The sequence below is a fragment of the Scyliorhinus torazame genome, chromosome 10 (assembly GCF_047496885.1).
Source record: "Scyliorhinus torazame isolate Kashiwa2021f chromosome 10, sScyTor2.1, whole genome shotgun sequence".
NCBI lineage: Eukaryota > Metazoa > Chordata > Chondrichthyes > Carcharhiniformes > Scyliorhinidae > Scyliorhinus > Scyliorhinus torazame.
This window is the reverse complement of record NC_092716.1, coordinates 105,829,169-105,849,497: the sequence shown is the minus strand read 5'-3', so window position 1 is coordinate 105,849,497 and position 20,329 is coordinate 105,829,169. Positions and strand designations below refer to the sequence as shown.

Below are 20,329 nucleotides of genomic sequence, written 5' to 3'. Positions count from 1 at the left end.
CCAGCCCCTGAGGTTCCCCACCACCCTGATGTGGACATATATCACCCCTCTTTCACTGTGGCTGGGTCATAATCCTGGAATTCCCTCCCTAACAGCACTGTGGCTGTACCTATACCACTTGTACTGTAGCGGTTCAAAGGCAGCTCACCACCACCGTCTCCGGGACAATTAGGTATGGGTAATAAATGCTGGTTTAGCCAGTGATGCTCACATCCCTCCAAAATGAATTTTAAAAATAAATTCATGTGTGTCTGCGTGGTTGTGGTTAGATTTGTCTGTGTCCTCTCTCCAGACACAGCTGAGAGCTCCTGTGCGTGTGTGACAGTAAGTTTGGGTCAGAGTGTATGTGTGTGTATGCTGGGTCTCTCCCAGTGCCTGACACTCACTCAGTTTCCTGCGGGAGGAGTTGGCCTGTGTCAGTTTCTAACCCGGAAGCCGAGTGCCAGTCCCGGGAGGACTTAATTCCCTGCAGTATCTGGGCTCCAAACTTATTGGCAAACTTTTCCCGTCCTTGCCTGCACCGCTGGCTGCCTTTCTGCACTTCTCTCCGTCTGTGCTGACACCCAGAATCCGGTAAGAAACTTCACTCCTGGGGGGGGGGGGGGGGGGGGGGGCTCTTTCTGGAAGCCAGAGTTTAAATGCTCCTTGAATCGGATCAGGAGGAGATGAAAGAGGGTCAAACACGGCCTGGGAATCGGGTGGAGAGAGAAAAAGTTGTACCTGGGGGCAGCGCAAATCACTGTTTCACTTTGCCTGCGAAATGAACTTAACTTCCTCCAAGTGAAGGCGGCGAGTGAGAGAGAGAGCGTGTATGTGTGTGAGTGAGACTGGGTCAGGAATTATAGATTGGAAATTAGGATCAGGTTACTTCCAGGTGGGCGCTGCCCAAACATTTTCTTAAGAATCCTAACTTTGGGAAAGTTTCTTCTGAGCTGTAAAACCTTTTAAACAAGTTTTGAAAAGTCTTTCTTTAACTCTCGTCTCTCTTGAACCATTAATTTCTTTGTCGGTGCCCGTTCCTGAGTGACTATTACTCAAATAATTGTGTTTTGAGCTGGATTGGGACTACATTCTGTCTGCGGGATCATATGGAATATTGAGTCCAGGATGTGGTATTTGGGAAGGGCAAGGTCTTGTTTGAAAGGTTTGTATTTCGATATGGTGGTCCCTTGTACTGACAGGTCACTGGTAATATTTCAGGTGTTAGTCACTCCGTAATCTCTATATTTTTTTTAACTGACTGTGTACTCTAGTTTCAAGGTGCTTGTTTATACAGGATGGGTGTGAGCTGGTCTGTGTGCCTCCCCATCCACTGGCAGCTGTCCATCCAGACTTCTTCTGGGGAAGGTGGGACCTGTACATGAAGGACGGATTGCACCTAAACTGGAGGGGCACCAATATCTTGGGTGGGAGTTTGCTAGAGCTCTTTGGGAGGGTTTAAACTAGTTTGGCAGGGGGATGGGAACCAGAGCTATGGATCAGAGGATAGGGTAGCTGTTGAACAGGCAGAAATAGTATGCAGCGAGTCGGTGAGGAAGGATAGACAGTTGATGGGGCAAAGTTGCACTCAGTGGAATGGGTTAAAGTGTGTCTGTTTCAATGCAATGAGTGTCAGGAATAACGGAGATGAACTTGGAGCATGGAACAGTACTTGGAACTATGATGTTGTGGCCATTACGGAGACATGGATTTCACTGGGGCAGGAATGGTTGTTAGATGTTCCGGGGTTTAGATGTTTTCAGAAGAATAGGGAGGGAGGTAAAAGAGGAGGGGGAGTGGCACTGTTAATTAGGAAATGCACCACAGCTGCAGAAAAGGAGGTAGTTGAGGAGGGTTTGTCTACTGAGTCAGTATGGGTGGAAGTCAGAAACAAGAAAGGAGCAGTCACTTTATTGGGAGTTTTCTATCGAGCCCCCAATAGCAGCAGAGAATAGAGGAACAGATTGGGTGGGAGATCTTGGAAAAGTGCAGAAGTAACTGTTGTTGTCATGGGTGACTTCAACTTCCCTAATGTTGACTGGAACCTCCTTACAGCAAATGGTTTGGATGGAGCAGATTTTGTCAGGAGTGTACAGGGAGGATTTCTGACTCAATATGTAGATAGGCTGACTAGGGGGGAGGCCATATTGAACTTGGTGCTCGGCAACGAATCAGGCCAGGTGCCAGATGTCTCGGTGGGAGAGCATTTCGGTGACAGTGACCACAACTCCTTGACCTTTACCATAGTCATGGAGAGGGATAGGAACAAACAGTATGGGAAGGTATTTAATTGGGGGAGGGGAAATTATACTGCCATTAGACAGGAGCTGAGGAGCATAAAGTGGGAGCAATTTTTCTTGGAGAAATGCACAACAGTAATGTGGGGGTTGTTTAAGGAGCACATGCTGTGAATGCTGGATAGTTTTGTCGCACTAAGATGAGGAAGGAATGGTAAGGTGAAGGAGCCTTGGATGGCAAGAGAAGTGGAGCTTCTAGTCAAGAGGAAGAAGGAAGTTTACATAAGGTTAAGGAAGCAAGGATCTGACTCGGCTCTAGAGGGCTACAAGGTAGCCAGGAAGGAACTCAAAAATGGACTGAGGAGAGCTAGAAGGGGGCATGAAAAAGCCCTGGCGGGAAGGATTAGGGAAAACCACAAGGCATTCTACACTTTTGTGAGAAATAAGAGGATGATCAGAGTGAGAGTAGGGCCGATCAGGGATAGTTGTGGATGCTTTGGAGAGGTACAGAGGAGATTTACCAGGATGCTGCCTGGAATGGAGGGCATGCCTTATGAAGAGGGAGCTGGGGCCTTTCTCACTGGAGCGAAGAAGGCAGAGAGGTGACTTGATAGAGGTGTACAAGGTGATGAGAGGCATGGATAGAGTGGATAGCCAGAGACTTTTCCCCAGGGCGGAAATGGCTGTCACGAGGGGACATAATTTTAAGGTGATTGGAGGAAGGTATAGGGGAGATGTCAGAGGTAGGTTCTTTACACAGAGAGTGGTGGTTGCGTGGAATGCACTGCCAGCAGAGGTGGTGGAGTCAGAATCATTAGGGACATTTAAGCGACTCTTAGACAGACACATGGACAGCAGTAAATTGAAGGGGTGTAGGTTAGGTTGATCTTAGATTAGGATAAATGGTTGGTACAACATTGTGGGCTGAAGGGGCTGTACTGTGCTGTACTGTTCTATGTTCACAGTCTGCAACATCCCATCCAGCTCCCTGCCTCTATTACCCTCCCTCCATTTCATCTCTTCCCCCTTACACCCTATCCCATTCCAATCCAATTCACACTCCTTCCTCACCCACCCCTCCACAGCCAATTTCCACCCCTCTTCCACTGACCCTTTCCACCCCCTCCTTCCTCTGCCCTTTACCCGCTCACCCCCTCCTTCCTCTGCCCTTTTCACCCCCTCCTTCCACTGCCCCTTTCCACCTCCTCCTTCCTCTGCCCCTTTCCACCTCCTCCTTCCTCTGCCCCTTTGCACCTCCTCCTTCCTCTGCCCGTTTCACCCCCTCCTTCCTCTGCCCCTTTACCCGCTCACCCCCTCCTTCCTCTGCCCCTTTCCACCCCCTCCTTCCTCTGCCCCTTTCCACCTCCTCCTTCCTCTGCCCCTTTCCACCTCCTCCTTCCTCTGCCCCTTTGCACCTCCTCCTTCCTCTGCCCTTTTCACCCCCTCCTTCCTCTGCCCCTTTACCCGCTCACCCCCTCCTTCCTCTGCCCCTTTCCACCCCCTCCTTCCTCTGCCCCTTTCCAACTCCTCCTTCCTCTGCCTTTTTCCACCCCCTCCTTCCTCTGCCTTTTTCCACCCCCTCCTTCCTCTGCCCCTTTACCCGCTCACCCCCTCCTTCCTCTGCCCCTTTCCACCCCCTCCTCCTCTGCCCCTTTCCACCCCCTCCTTCCTCTGCCCCTTTCCACCCCCTCCTTCCTCTGCCCCTTTCCACCCCCTCCTTCCTCTGCCCTTTTCCACCCCCTGCTTCCTCTGCCCCTTTCCACCCCCTCCTTCCTCTGCCCCTTTGTCCCCTCACCCCCTCTGCCCCTTTACACCCCCTCATCCCTCTGCCCCTTTCCACCTCCTCCTTCCTCTGCCCCTTTATCCCCTCACCTCCTCCTTTCTCTGCCCCTTCCCCTTCCCCCACCGCAGTTTGGTGTCCAGAGTTTATTTTTTTCATTTTCTGGATCTTATTGGCTGCCTAGGCATAATGTCTGCTGTTCCAATTGCACATATATGGTTCATTGTGGGCACTCGATAATATCAGTGTTCTGGTGACAATGAGGCCAATTTCACATAAGAACACAAGCAATGACTGATATCTGGCCCGAAGTTATGGACACTGCTAATATCTCCCAGAGTCTAACTAGTGGTGTGGGATATCACTGATATCTCTGTGTTTGTCCATTGTGAGGGATATCACTGATATATCTGTGTTTGTCCATTGTGAGGGATATCAGTGATATTCTCTGTGTTTGTCCATTGTGAGGGATATCAGTGATATCTCCCTGTGTTTGTCCAATGTGAGGGATATCACTGATATCTCTGTGTCTGTCCATTGTGAGGGATATCAGTGATATCTCCCTGTGTTTGTCCATTGTGAGGGATATCAGTGATATTCTCTGTGTTTGTCCATTGTGAGGGATATCAGTGATATCTCCCTGTGTTTGTCCAATGTGAGGGATATCACTGATATCTCTGTGTCTGTCCATTGTGAGGGATATCAGTGATATCTCCCTGTGTTTGTCCATTGTGAGGGATATCACTGATATCTCCCTGTGTTTGTCCAATGTGAGTGTTATCAGTGATATCTCCGTGTTTTTCCATTGTGAGGGATATCAGTGATATCTCTCTGTGTTTGTCCATTGTGAGGGATAGCAGTGATATCTCCCTGTGTTTGTCCATTGTGAGGGATATCAGTGATATCTCCGTGTTTGTCCATTGTGAGGGACATCAGTCATATCTCCGTGTTTGTCCATTGAGGGATATCAATGATATCTCTGTGCTTGTCCATTGTGAGGGATATCAGTGATATCTCCCTGTGTTTGTCCATTGTGAGGGATATCAATGATATCTCCCCGTGTTTGTCCATTGTGAGGGATATCAGTGATATCTCCTTGTGCCTGTCCATTGTGAGGGATATCAGTGATATCTCCGTGTTTGTCCATTGTGAGGGATATCAGTGATATCTCCTTGTGCCTGTCCATTGTGAGGGATATCAGTGATATCTCCGTGTTTGTCCATTGTGAGGGATATCAGTGATGTGTCTCTGTGTTTGTCCATTGTGAGGAATATCACTGATATCTCCCTGTGTTTGTCCATTGTGTGGGATATCACTAATATCTCCCTGTGTTTGTCCATTGTGTGGGATATCACTGATATCGCTCTGCGTTTGTCCATTGTGTGGAATTTCAGTGATATCTCCCTGTGTTTGTCCATTGTGAGGGATAGCACTGATATCGCTCCGTGTTTGTCCATTGTGTGGAATTTCAGTGATATCTCCCTGTTTGACCCCTATTCGCAAGGCAGGGGAAAAGACAAAGGGGAGAGGAGCTGTCAAAAATACGTGTAAAAAATAAAAAAAACTTTAAGGAAGAATTGGAATTATGTGTCACTCAGAAAGCAATTGTAGTTAATGAAAGCAAGAGCAAGGATTAGCGAAATGAGGAAGTAGTGACTAATAAAACACTGCTAGTTTCCTGAGGTTTGAGAGGAAGGGTCCCCTAAGAATGGTTCTTCACTGCAGCATTGCCAGAAGCCACTCGAGAAGGTTCCAATGACTTCGAGGGAATTTCAGAAGACCGACTTGCCTTCTGAAATTAAACTCAGAGGGGAACATTAGCCTTCTTTCAAATCGAAAATCTGGTGAATCATAGTCTATGCAGTATGTGGACATGTTTCTCTTCATTGGAACCACACTCCTGCTAACTTCCCAAATTCTTTTAGCTGCTATCTGACTCCTGCTTAAAATAGTTTGAGAATTCTTGTTCAACAGCGCTCCTAGTGGAGAATGGCATATTGTGCACCACCTTTGGGTGAAGATGATAATGACCCTGGTGACAGTTCCCTTTCCATGTCAATCATGGAATCATATCCCTACAGTGCAGAAGGAGGTCATTCGGCCCATACCCTGCGAAAGAGCACCCTAGGCATTCACCCCTGCCCTATCCCCGTAACCCCACCTACCCTTTGGACACACTACAGGGCAATTTTAGCATAGCAAGTCGACCTAACCTGCACATCTTTGGACTGCGGGAGGAAACCAGAATACCCAGAGGAAACCCACATAGGTACAGGGAGATCGTGCAAACTCCACACAGACAGTCGGTGGTTGCAGTGCTAACTACTGTGCCAACGTACCGCCCATAATATTAGTAATAAAGATGGGTGACCAAACACTTGGGTCAACGCGAGTGGTTTCAAGGATAGTTTTAATCAAGATGGATGCATAGGTGTTTAGGAGAAATTTCAGGACTCGAGGTCTGGACAGTTGAAGGTGCGGCGTCCAGTATGGGAGGTGGTGTGTCACAGGAAGTCAGAAAATGCGCCGGGGGCAGGAATGCAGTGTTCTTGAATGGTTGCAAGGTAGTAGCTTGCTCTTCATGGACCCAAGGACTGGACCAGGAACTGTCTTGCTGCAAGTGGTCCAATAGTAGGTCAAGCGTGGTTCTTTAATTATGATAAAAGTAAAATACTGCAGATGCTGGGAATCCGAAATAAAAGCTGAAAAGGCTGCCAAACCTCAGCAGGTCTGGCAGCGTCTGTGGAGAGAGAAAAGAGAATTGAACATTAACGAGTTCATAAGACTCGTCACAGGAGATTTATGGTGCCATTCCCCAGTCACACTCATGAAGAAAGTCAGCCATAATCTTACTGATGGGCAGGGCAGCTCTAAAGGGCCGAATGGCCCACTCGTGCTCCTATTTCTTCCGCTCAAGTCCCACTCCAAAGACTGAAGCACCCGATTAGAGGTACAATGTTTTGGTGGAGGGCCTGTCTATCCTCTGAGATGGATGTGAAAGGTCCCCCTGGCATAATTTTGAAGAGTAGGAGAGTAACCCCTGGTGTCCTGGCCAATGTTTTTCCATCACACAACCCTAGTGTAAAACAAGATAACCTTTTCACAATCTCATTGCTGGCTGTGGGAGCTTGTGCTGCCAACTGTTCCTGTATTACAGCCCTAACAACAATTCAGAAGTACTGCTGGCTATAAAGGCCTGATGAGGTGACAAAGGTGCTACACAAACGATAGCTATTTCTTTCTAAGCTGATAGTTCCCATGACCTCGTGCAGAATACGAAATGGGCAGCAAGGAGGATGAGGCGTTGACCAAAGGTTGCCCTGGGGCTAAGAAAAGCTCTTTATCGTCATTCTGGTTCTGTAAGACATAAGCCCAGCGTTAAATACATAGACACCAATCAATACCTTCAAAGCACAGCCAGCACTTTGAACCAGAGCTTCATGTCCCCAGGTTACAGGCAGCTCGCTCATTTTACAGTGCAAGAGTGATGGATGGGAAAGCTCCTTGGTTGAAATCCCCCCCCCCCCCCCCAAGATATCAAGCAACGGCTGAAGGCACTGGATACTGCAAAGGCTGTGGGCCCTGACAAGATTCTGGCAATAGTACTGAAGACTTGTATTTCAGAACTTGCCACACCCCTAGCCAAGCTGTTCCAGTACAGCTACAACACAGGAATTTACCCGGAAACGTGGAAAATTGCCCAGGTATGGCCTGTACACAAACAGCAGAATTTACATTTATATAGCTCCTTTCTCGATTCCATTAAGCCTTTACAGCCAAAGAAGTACTTGAAGTGTAGTCACAGCTGCACTGCAGGGGTAGGGGGCAGCTCACAGAATCCAATCTGACCAACTATCCCGTCATCAGTCTACTCTCAATTGTCAGTAAAGTAATTGAAAGGGTTATTGACAGCGCTAATCTCAGTAATAACCTTCTCAGTGACTCTCAGTTTGGGTTCTCCCAAGGTCACCCAGCTCCTGACCTCATTAAAGCTTTAGTCCAAACATGGACAAAAACGCTGAATTCCAGAGGTGAGTGACTGCCCTTGACATCGAGGAACCCTAGCAAAACTGTCAATGGGAATCTAGGAAATCTCGGAAATCTCTCAACTGGTTGGGAGTCATACCTGGCACAAAGGAAGATGGTTGTGGTTGTTGAAGGTCAACCATCTCAGCTCCAGGACATCACTGCTGTAGTTCCTCAGGATAGTGTCTGAGGCCCAACCATCTTCAGCTGCTTTATCAATGACCTTCCTTCCAGCATAAGGTCAGCAGTGAGGATGTTCACTGATGATCAATCATATTCAGTACCATTCGCGACTCCTTGGATACTGAGCCAGTTTGTGTCCATATGCAGCAAGACCGTGGATGACATTCAAGACGATGGACTGATAAATGGGAAGTAACATTTGTGCTACACGAGCGCCAGGTAGTGACCATCTCCAACAAGTGAGAATCTAATCATCTTGTTTTGACATTCAATGGCATTACCATCGCTGAATCCCCCACCATCAGCATCCTGGGGGTTACCATTGACCAGAAACTGAATTGACTAGCCATAGTAATATGGGTGCAAGGGCAGGTCAAAGACTGGGAATTCTGCAGTAAATAACTCTCCTCCTGACTCCCCAAAGCCTGTCCATCATCTATAAGGCACTTGAGTGTGATGGACTACTCTCCACTTGCCTGGAAGACTGCTGCTCCAACAGCACTCAAGACACTTAACACTCTCGTAACTTCCCGTACCAGCCTCCCCGAACAGGCGCCGGAATGTGGCGACTAGGGGCTTTTCACAGTAACTTCATTTGAAGCCTACTTGTGACAATAAGAGATTTTCATTTTCATTTCACTCTCCAGGACAAAGCAGTCTGCTTGATTGACACCCATCCACCACCTTAAACATTCAATCCCTCCACCACCAATGAACAGTGGCAGCAGTGTGTACCATCTACAAGATGCACTGCAACAACTCTCCAAGGCTCTGTTGACAGCACCTTCTAAGCCTGTGAATGCCACTGCCTAGAAGGACAAGAGCAGCAGATCACTGGCAACACCATCACCTGGAAGTTCCCCTCCAAGCCACTCACTATCCTGACTTGGAAATATATTGGCCGTTCCTTCACTGTCGCTGGATCAAAATCCTGGAACTCCCTCCCTAACAGCACTGTGGGTGTACCTACACCACACGGACTGCAGCGGTTTCAAGTCTTAATTACCTGCAAAGACTCACATTCAAATTATCATCTTGCATCATTGATTTTGTCTATATATGAGTTTGTGGAACCCACCTCTTCACTCATCTGATGAAGGAGCTACGCTCCGAAAGCTAGTGACTCCAAACAAACCTGTTGGACTTTAACCTAATGTGGTAAGACTTCTTACTGTGCCCACCCCAGTCCAACGCCGGCATCTCCACATCACGGTTCAAAATGGCAGCTCACCACCTTCTCAAGGGCAATTAGGGATGGGCAATAAATGCCGGCCTCGTCAGCGAAGCCCACACCCCTTGAAAGAATTAAATTAAATCTGTTTGTTCTCAGGATGTGACAGCTCAGCTAAAAATAGACTGTTTCCAGTGGTTTGAGGAGTCTTAGTACAAAAGCGAACTTGCTGGGAAGATTACATGTGCAAGATTTAGGAGAGAGTGTGAGAAGACCAGAGTGTTGCCCAGGTACGGAAAAAACTATCGGAGTGAGCGAGACAATGTCAACGTTTTACAATAAGGTGGCGAGCTGGGGGAACGAAATGGTTATGAAGCGATATGGAAACAGTATGGACTTATAAAATCGAGACCATTCCTCGCGTGGATGTTAAACGGCAGCACAGATAGGTTGTGTTGCCGGGTCTGTTTATGTGTCAGTGCAGGGAGTGTTGTCAAGGCTGACATTTCTTGCCTACTCTTGAGAAGTTGGGGATGGACCTATCCCTTCGAACAGTTCAGTCCTTGAGAGGGAAATGCTCCTACTTCAATAATGTTGAAGTACTATGATGGAAAGGCTGTATGTGTTCCAGTCGGGTGACCGGTAGGAGAAATGTGGGGTTGATGGTGTGCAGTTCCCTACCGCCCACTGGCAGATGTTCCAGTATGCTCTTAAATGTTTGGTTCTTGATCAAGTTTCTCCAGGGGAGTGTGATCTTCTGGAAGTGAGGCATATCTTGAGGCTGACAACAGGTAACTGGTAGAACAGATAGAATCCCTTCAGTGCAGAAGGAGGCCATTCGGTCTCTCACGTCAGCACTGACCTTCTGAAACAGCATCCTTCCTAGACTCACTCCCCCACCCTATCCCCATAACCCCATCTAACCTGTACACAAATTTGGACACCCTAAGGGGCAATTTATAACGGCCAATCCACCTAACCTGCACATCTCTGGACTGCGGGAGGAAACCAGAGCACCCGGAGGAAACCCACGCAGACACGGGGAGAAAGTGCAAACTCCACACAGTCACCCAAGGTCAGAATCGAACCGGGGTCCCTGGCACTGTGAGGCAGCAGTGCTAACCACTGTGCCGACTGTTGTTTCTTTTGAATGATGCAACTTTTTTTTACAGAATTTATTAATGGGGTGTGGGCATCACTAGCAAGACCAGCCTTCATTGCCCATCATTGAGAAGTGGTGCTGTGTTCAACCGTGTGGTTCACCCACAGTGCTGTTAGAAGGGGAAGTGGACGATTTTGACCCAGTGGCAGTGAAGGCAACTTGCAGCTGGTGGTGTTCCCATGTATCTGTTTGTCCTGCTAGGTGGTAGAGGTCATAGGTTAGGAGTTGCTGCCAAGTTGAACAAGATAAATGGAAGATGGAGTGTTCAGCTGGACTCCATCTGGGATGTTTGAAAGTGTGTCACTGACCTGGACAGAGGCCTACTTTCTTTTCAATCTCTGAGACGAGGAGGGTTGTGGACGGTGTGTCAGAATAGAACCTGCGAGGTCTTCTGCTGTTGAAAGTTCATCGTACATCTTCATAACTAATGGCTTCCAGGGAGGAGAGCAAAAAACAGACCCAAAGATTAGAAACTGTCACGGGCAGTAAATTGATACAACACTGGCTGCCTGTCATACACAGTTTAAGCAAATTTATTTTTATTTTTATATTATGATTTTAAAAAGGGTATTGATCATAATGCTCACCAAATTTATAATATTCCACATTGCAAGTTTACTGGATGCCAACGGATTCACCAAATCGGTGAAGGGATGTTAAATGTAAACACATTAAATCCGGTACGTTGTTGGTGAATCCAGAGGAACAGAGAGACGTGGGATGTGTGCACACCAATATTTGCAGGTAGTAGGATAAATTAGAAGGCCCAAACTATTTCCGAATCCATGTTTTATAAAGGAAGCAAAGCAAGAGGGAGACTCGGAATTCCAGCATTTATATAGCGCCTTTCATGGGTCTGGGAACAAAAGCAAGAAAATTATGCTAAAACATTAACAAATCGTCCATGAGGCTAATGTTTGGCACGAGACATTTGGAAGGATGTCAGGGCCTTGGAAAGGGTATAGAGGAGATTCACTAGGATGGGACCAGAGATTAGAGACTTCAGTTAATGTGGAGAAACCGGGCTTGTACTCCTTAGAGCAGAGGAGGCTAAGGGGCAAACTTGCTGGAGGTGTTGAAATATGATAGGGTTTTGCTAATGTAAGATGAAAACTGCTTTCACTCGCAGAAGAGTCAGTATCCAGACGCCAGAGAGATGAGAATCAGAGCGAAGGTGAAACATTTTTTTCATAGTTCATGATCTGGTGGGATAAGACTTAATGAGAGCCGTCAAAAGAAATGGGCATATATGGGTTGTGTGGTGATATGTCAGCGTCACCCGAGTTCAGAATTCACCACAGCAGATGATGAAATTTGAATTCAATAAAAGAAATCTGGAATTGAAAGTTTAATGATGACCATGAAATCATTGTTGATTGTCATAAAGACCCATCTGCCATCATTACCTGGTCTGGCCTGCAGACCCAATGTGGTTGACTCTTAAAATGCCCTCTGAAATGGCCTAATAGGAATGAGCAACAAATGCTGGCCAGCCATGCCCACATCCAATGAATAGGGGAAAATAATAGTTAAAAAAGGATCATTTACAGGATAATGGAGCAAGAACAAAATGTATGTTTGGGGAGAGTGCAAGAGAAGTGGGGCTGATCCAAAGATCCAGAATAGGTGTGATGGGCTAGCTGGCCTCTCTCTATATGTTGTGATTTGATTCCATGTTATTCCATTGACCTGAAATGCAGACATGTGGGGCGGAATTCTCTGTTTGCTGATGCCGAAATTGGGAAAGGCGCTTGGGCAGAGAATAAGTTCCGACGGCCAAATCGCGGCAGGCACCGATTTGACGCCAAATCACAATTCTCCATCATCTCGACAGTGGCGGCAATGTGTCTGGAACACACGTGTAGTAAATACTGTTTGTATGTCATTAGCTGGCCCAACCCGGCATTCTCCGGGGCCTCCCCAATGCTCCGCCTCCAAAGGCCCAAGTTCCTGACGGCGCTGTTCACTTGTGCTTTTAAAAATTGTGAAACTGGCGTCGTGGCTGCTGTGGGAGTACAGAAAGTGCCCAACATCGCCAGAGTTTGCTGACAGTTGTGCTGTTAGCCAGAGGGCTTCTGCCAGGGCCGGGGGGAGTAGCGGGGTGTGGCCAAGAGGTGGGCTGTGGGGTCGGACTGGACGGGCATGGAACACCATTGCCACAGCTGGCAAGGCAGACATGCAGCTGCACATGCCACCACCAGCCCATTGTGAACTTAATGCCAAGTGTCGTACAGGTGTCCCCCCAGGGCCCCCCCCCCCCTTCCCCCCGCCTCCCAGGTGCCCTCTGGCCCCAGCCGACCCATCAGCTGTATGGGCATGCTCCAGCACAACCAGTGCCATCTTGTTGGCTGGGATGACTGTGTGTGGGGATTGTAATGTGTCAGCCTCCCGAGTGTCAATCATGGATCCGATGAATCCCACACCGTTTTTCATTGGAATCAATTGTGTTCCACGCGGCACTGATGCTAGCCCCTTAATAGTAGCAGAATTGGTCCAGGTAGCAGAATCAGTCCAGGTGTGGACCAGTTCTGTCGTGAAAGTCCACAAATTCTGCATTAGCGTCAACACGACTAAGGAAATTTGGCATGTCAGCTACGACCCTCACCAACTTCTACAGATGCACCATAGAAAGTATTCTTTCTGGTTGTATCACAGCTTGGTATGGAGCCTGCTCTGCCCAAGACCGCAGGAAACTACGAAAGGTCGTGAATGTAGCCCAGTCCATCATGCAAACCAGCCTCCCATCCATTGACTCTGTGTATAATTCCCGCTGCCTCAGAAAGGCAGCCAGTATAATTAAGGACCCCACGCACCCTGGACATACCTCCTTCCGTCAGGAAAAAGATACCAAAGTTTGAGGTCACGTACCAACCGACTCAAGAACAGCTTCTTCCCTACTGCCATCAGACTTTTGAATGGACCTACCTCGTATTAAGTTGATCTTTTCTCTACACCTTGCTATAACTGTAACATTATAATCTGCAGTCTCTCCTTCCTTCCCTATGTACGGTATGCACTGTTTGTACAGCGTGCAAGAAACAATACTTTTCTCAGTGTACTAATACATGTGACAATAATAAATCAAATCAAATCAAAAAACACTTAGTCTCAGTAACGGAGAATCCCACCCATGACGGTTAATCCCGGCCTCTAGCTCTCCTCCCTCTTGGCGCCAACTTGGTCCACTTATCTTCTGAGTTGAGATGTTGTGGATCTGGGCTCCGCTTTGCGAATTTTATTTTATTTCACGGGATGTGGGTATCACTGGCAGGGCCAGCATTTATTGCCCATCCCTAATTACCCTTGAGAAGGTGGTGGTGAGCTGTCTTCGTGAATCGCTTGTGGTGTAGGTACATCCATAGTGCTGTTAGGGAGGGAGTTCCAGGATGTTGCCCCAGCGACAGTGAAAGAACGGCGATATATTTCCAAGTCAAGACTGAGAGTGACTTGGAGGCAAACTTGCAGGTGTTGTCATTTATTTGATGCCCCTGTCCCTCTAGATGGTCGTGTCATGGGTTTGGAAGGGGCTGTCAATGGAGCCTTGGTGAGTTCCTGCAGTACATCTTGTTGATAGTACGTACTGCTCAATAGCAGAGGAGCTACCTTTTGCTGGTGGCATTATACAAATCTATCTGTCCCCATATGCGCAGCTATGGGTCTAAATAAGCCATGGTTATCAGAAGGATAACGACAATATTCCAGCATTCCAGCTCATTTCCTCCCTCTATCAACGTGACCAAAAAGTCAACAGGCCATCCAATTCATGGAATCGTATTATGTCAGGAATGATTTGTGCATTTGTCTACAAAACACTTATGAAGTTTTTCCGTGATTAAGTAAAGGGAATTTCCTGTGAAGCACCCACAAATCCCAATTGTATGTTTGGCACGACGCAGAGCCCTCGTATCTTCTACAAATACACCATCAAAGATATTTGGAGCAATCGTGAACTTGTTAGCAGTGTTTATCAGGCAGTTGTAGATACGAGCACGCAAAGAATTACATCCTAAATCCTTCCTGTGTTGAAATGAAGACCATTGACTCTTGGTCCTGCTTTGTCGCATTGTTTGTTTTGAAATTCTCACAAGTGGAATGCCCAATCTTCCTCCCGCTCTGCTTCCTCTATGAAAACCCAAACTGGCATCACCCAACTGGTACTTCCTCATTTACCTGGTCTCCATTTTTAGCTCCCATTTTAATTGTGGAGATGTCTCCTCGTACCACAACAGGCCCCGACTCTCCACCTCATTCCCTCATGGATTTTTAAAAAAGACCAGCATTTATTAACGCCTTTCATGACTTTGGGTCATCCCCAAGTGCTTGACGGCCAAAGAAGTATTTTTGCAATGTGGTCACTGTAGGAAACACACAGCATGATCCCACAAACAGCAAAGTGAAAATGGCGATTGTTTGCTTTTAGTTATGTATTGAGAGAAAAATATCGGCCAGGAATGTGGGGGAGACTCCAAGGCTCTTCTTTGAATAAGGCCATGGGATCTTTTGCATCCGCGAGAGGGCAGGGGGCGCCTTAATTAACGTCTACACTTAAAGGCAGCTTCTCTGACACGGCTGCACCCCCTCAGCATGATACTGGATTGTCAGCCTAAATTTTGTGCCGAGGTTTCTGCTGTGGGACTTGAACCTATGTCTTTCAGAATAGGAGGTGAGAGTACTACTAACTGAGTCGTGACTGACAAAAATAAACCTTCCCTCTGTCCCATTTTCGATGACAAGTATTCTTGGGCAGGATAGAGTTGGGTGGAAAATCTTGATATATTTTGAGACTCCTTGCAACGTTTTTCCAAAGTGCAGACTCTGGCTTTTGCTATCAGGTGGCTCCTGGAGCCACTGTATGTGACAGAGAAACCAGTAAGCAGTTCTGCTTTCTCTTCCGTTTTGACCATTGTTCCCATAGAATTGCTGCTTCCTCAAGACAATGAGCAGCTCCCTTCCACGTCTGCAAGTTGCAGCCTTCAGGAGGTCAGCACTCCCCTCAACCCCCCCCCCAAAAGCACTTAGTCTGTTATCAAAGCAGTCATAACTAGGCAATATCCGGCTCCTGCCCTGTTACCTCTGATGACTCCAATTAAATATCCCTTGCCTCTTCTATTTCTCACCTACATGGTGCCTCTCGGTGCCATCATCCAGAAACACAGCACCAGTTTTCACCTATACATAAGACCATAAGACGTAGAAGCAGAAATAGGCCATTCAGCCCATTGAATCTGCTCAACGACCCAACCTTCCAGCTCGATACACTGACAAAGCTCTCCCACACCGCCACCACTCTCCATCCTCCAATGTCTCTGCCAGTGCTGGTGTAGTACCGTCAATATGACGCGAGGCAGGTTGAGGTAATGTCAATTGAAGGCTTTATTAAGCAGAACTTTATCCCCAGCAGCGTGGTTACAGAATGCAGCTGCTGAGGGAAATGGAGGGAAAAGCTGGGTTCTTATACCGGCATTTCTGGGTGGAGTCCAATAGGTGGCAGATCCTATCAGGACCTGGCATCCCTCCACCAATAGCCTGTCAACACGTGGTGTACCGTATTACCCCTAATACATACCACCACAGCTGGATACACAGAGGTTTCCTTCAATCAAATATTGTGAAGCTTGAAGCCATACTGGTTCAGTCCCTGCTCCAAACTCTGTTCCTTAGCTACCAACTCTATCCCTCTCCCTGACAATTGCCTAAAGCTAAACCAGACTGTCTGCAACCCTGCTGTCGTATCTGCCTTCGCTGAGCTTCTGATCACATATCTATCATTAAGACTAACTATTTGCACCTCTGCCAGAGTATCGAGCTCCGCCCCTGCCTCAACATATCAGCCGCGGTCTGGATTTGACCATTGCAATGTTCTCCTGGCTGGGCTCACGTGATTTACCATCCGTAAACATGAGGCAAGCTATGGTTTTGCTGCCCTTGTCCTTGTTTACACCAGATTCCGTTCACTTTTTGCTCCTGTGCTCAGCGACCTATGCTGTCAGCAAGTTAACAAAGCCTCTACTTGAAAATTCTCAACCTTGTGTTCAAAACCTCCATGGCCTTGCCCTGTCCTATGTCCCTAACCTTCTGTCCTCTTATAGCCTTTGCGTATCCCTGAATAACAAGTTCCACCATTGCTGGCCATGCCTTCATCTACCAAGGCCTCAACTCTGGAATTCCCTCTTTCCATCTTTCCGAGTCTCCTTTATGTCCTCGGGTCTGACAGCACAGAAAGAAGCCATTCGGCCCAAGTGGTCTATACAGTTCAACACCAGCCTCCTTTCATGCCACTTCATCTAACTCTGTGCACACTGCTGTCCTTTTCTCATGGACTTATTTAGCTTTGCCTTAAATGCGTCTACACGATTTGCCTCAGCTTCCCCTTGCAGGGAGTCCATTCTGCAGTCTTTCCATTCTGTGAGTCAAGAAGTTTCTCCTGAGAATATTACTGACTACCTAATATTTATGATTCCGATTCAGATTCCAGCATCTGTAGTAATTTGCTATTATTTTTTTCACCTTATACCTCGCCTGAGTCGGCTCTCTCTCTCGTAGCGGAGAGCAGCCCATGGTCCTCTGGGACTGTGGCAACATTTGTTTGCATTATTTAATGGGCAGTGCATTAAACCCTTTGTCCAAATGTGTGGGGATCTGTCTGATGTGCCTCAGCGTCAGATTTTGTTTGATGATGGGTCCTGTGAAGCATTGTGGGACATTTTCCTGCATCCTAGGTGCTATACAAAAACAAAATTATTGTTGTTGTTGAAGGTCTCTCTGTGGGGGATGGCTCATTTTGCTGTGATTGTAGTTTGCTAATCAATGGCGGGAAGCAGGGACTGGAGCATCTGCACACTCCCAAAAATAACACTGGCCTGAATTCAAAGTTGATGCAAAAGATGAGAACGAGGTTTAAGCTTCTCCCCACTTAGTGAACTAACCGACCCATTCATAGGAGCCCATTCAGTGAACTATCATCTCCTTTTAATAGAAAACAAACGGGCAGACATTTGACACTGTTTAAATGTCTACCTTTTCCATTGTGAAGAGAATCTGCTCTATTTAGCACAATCCACCTCAGTCAATCACAGTCGCGACCAGTGACAATATTTTGCGTGTAAAATCGTAGTCCATCTGTATGTCCCTGTCCCTCCTGTGGCTCGGAGTGTCCCACAACACCCTGGGTGCAGGTGCACCTGGATGTTACCTCTGGTCTTTTACATATCATTGCCTTTACTCTTCTGTTCTTTTTAACCTCCCAAGGTGGGACAATCTGTCCCTTGAACACATGTGCTGTTGTTAACCACAATCTGTATCTGTGTGCTGTTCTTTGCCATATCTCTCCCCCCCCCCCCCCCCCCCGCCAAATCGGCCTACCCTCCCTCCTACAATCCACAGGCCTTCAAAATCTTGTTGTCGACTGACCACTTCTCATTTCACCTTGTCTCCTCCTCTGCGCTTGTTCAGCCTTTGATTGTGTCCTGCTGTGGGGACCTTGGCCCTTCACCTAGATTTTCTTAACAAGAGAGAGAAGTTTGAAAAAAAAGATTGCATTCAGAAGTTCTCGGCTCCACTCAATGATCCTCATTTAAATTCAGGCCCAGCAGGGGTGGATTAAGTGGGTCGAGGTACAAATTGGGCATTTTGTCTGTGAAACAGAAATTTATTTTGATGACTCATGTCATTTGGATCTGATAAAAGGAGTTGCGTGTACACAGGCTGAGGGCCGCCATGCTTCCATTCTGAAGGCAAGTACACAGCAAAACAACATGGCTCCCCATGTCCCTCAGGTCCAGCTGAGTCACAGTGTCGGCTGTAGAACTGTCACTATGGCGATTGTTGCAACAGCAACGTGTATTTACTTAGCCATTCGTGTCATAAAACATCCCAAGATGCTTCACAGGAGTGTTATAAAACAAAATCTGTCACGGAGCCACCTACACTGAGAGTAAAGCAGATTGCTAAATGCTTTGCTCAGTTTTGAAGGAGTGCCTTAAAGGAGGAGAGAGAGAAAGAGGGAACGAGAGGTGGAGAATGCTGCAAAACTGTAAGTGCAGCAAACGAGGAAACGACCTGAATAGGCACCAACCACCATTTTCCAATGTCTCAGCTGTGCCAGAAAGGTGGCCCACAGGCAACAGACATGCCCTGTCTGGTTTGCGCAATGCCGTGGGATCACCTCTAATGAGATCTCTTGGTATTCCATTGGAACCAGGTAGCTGAAGCAATAACTGGCAGTGGTGGAGTATTTAATTGTTACATGCTCAAGAGACCAGAATTAGGCAAGCGCAGAAATCTTTGCAGGTTCGGGGGCTGGAGAGACTACAGATATTACGGCGAGGCCTTGGAGAGATTTACTTTTTTCTTCCTTCACGGGATGTGAGCCTCACTGGCGAGGCCAACATTTGTTGCCCATTCCTAATTGCCCTTGAGAAGGTGCTGGTGAGCCGCCTCCTTGAACCGCAGCAGCCTATGTGGAGTAGGTATGCCCACAGTGCTGGTAGGCATGGAATCCCAGGAATTTGAGCCGGCCATAGTGAGGGAATGGTGATATATTTCCAAGTCAGGATAGCGAGTGACTTGGAGGGAACTTTGACAGGTGGTGGTGTTCCCATGTGGCTGCTGCCCATGTCCTTCTAGATGGTAGAGGTCACAGGCTTGGAAGGTGCTGTCTAAGGAAATAAGGGTACGAGTATTAAAATTGAGATGTTGCTTAACTGGGAATCAGTACTCCCAGTTCGATCCCGGCTCTGGGTCACTGTCCGTGTGGAGTTTACGCATTCTCCCCGTGTTTGCGTGGGTTTCGCAAAGATGTGCAGGGTAGGTGGATTGGCCACGCTAAATTACCCCTTCATTGGAAAAAATGAATTGGGTACTCTAAATTTATTTTAAAAACTGGGAACCAGTATAGCTCAGTGAGTATCAGGCTAATGGGTGGACCTGGTACAAATACGGACTGGGCAGCAGAGTTTAGGAGGACCTCATGCCAATGTTGTCTGTTGGCACCTTCATGTTTTACATCTGAGTAACATTGAATTTTACCGCACAGAACAGGCCGTTAGATGCAGCCAGTGCTCACATAAACCACTTCTCTTCTCATCCTATCAATATCTCCTTCTGATCCTTCCTCCCTCATTGTCTACAGCATTTCCCTTGCCTATAAATGGGTTTATGTCCACCTTTAAATGGGTTTATGTTAATCACTTGGACTGCGGTCGTGGGTTCCTCGTTCTGATCAGTCTCTCAGAGAGAAATGTGTCCTGAATTCCTTACTAGATTTATCCATGCTTGTTATATTTGTGACCCCTCGGGGTGGCACAGTGGTTAGCACTGTTGCCTCACACCGCTGAAGACCCACGTTCGATCCTGGCCCTGGGTCATTGTCTGTGTGGAGTTTAGTGCCATTCTCCTGCCTTTTCCCCGTACCCCTGTACATTGTTTCTATTCAAGTAATCATGAAATGCTCTCTTCAATGCCTCGATTGAACCTGGCTCCCCACACTTCCAGGCAGTGCATTCCAGACCCAAAACCACTTGTTGGGTGAAAAGGTTTTTTCTCACATCACATTCACTTCTTTTGCAAATCACTTAAAATCTGTGCTCTCTTAATAATAATCTTTATTAGTGTCACAAGTAGGCTTACATTAACACTGCAATGAAGTTACTGTGAAAAGCCCCATAGTCGTCACATTCCGGCGCCTGTTCGGGTACACAGAGGGAGAGTTCAGAATGTCCAAATTACCTAACAGCACATCTTTCGGGAATTGTGGGAAGATACCGGAGCCCTCGGCGGAAACCCACGCAGAC

The 20,329-nt window shown here is 47.3% G+C and overlaps 1 protein-coding gene across 2 annotated transcripts in view; it reads left to right on the top strand.

Annotated features, from left to right (window-relative positions):
* Nucleotides 1-415: 415 nt before the first annotated feature.
* The window catches only part of elmo3 (engulfment and cell motility 3), a 248,612-nt gene continuing 228,698 nt past the window's right edge, over nt 416-20,329 (top strand). Inside the window, exon 1 of one of the 2 annotated variants that reach the window (XM_072518566.1) lies at nt 416-573. The gene's annotated coding sequence lies outside the window, so the exon portion shown is untranslated. Of the gene's footprint in view, nt 574-18,451; nt 18,571-20,329 lie in introns of those variants that run through there. The other variant, XM_072518567.1, reaches the window with a different exon arrangement.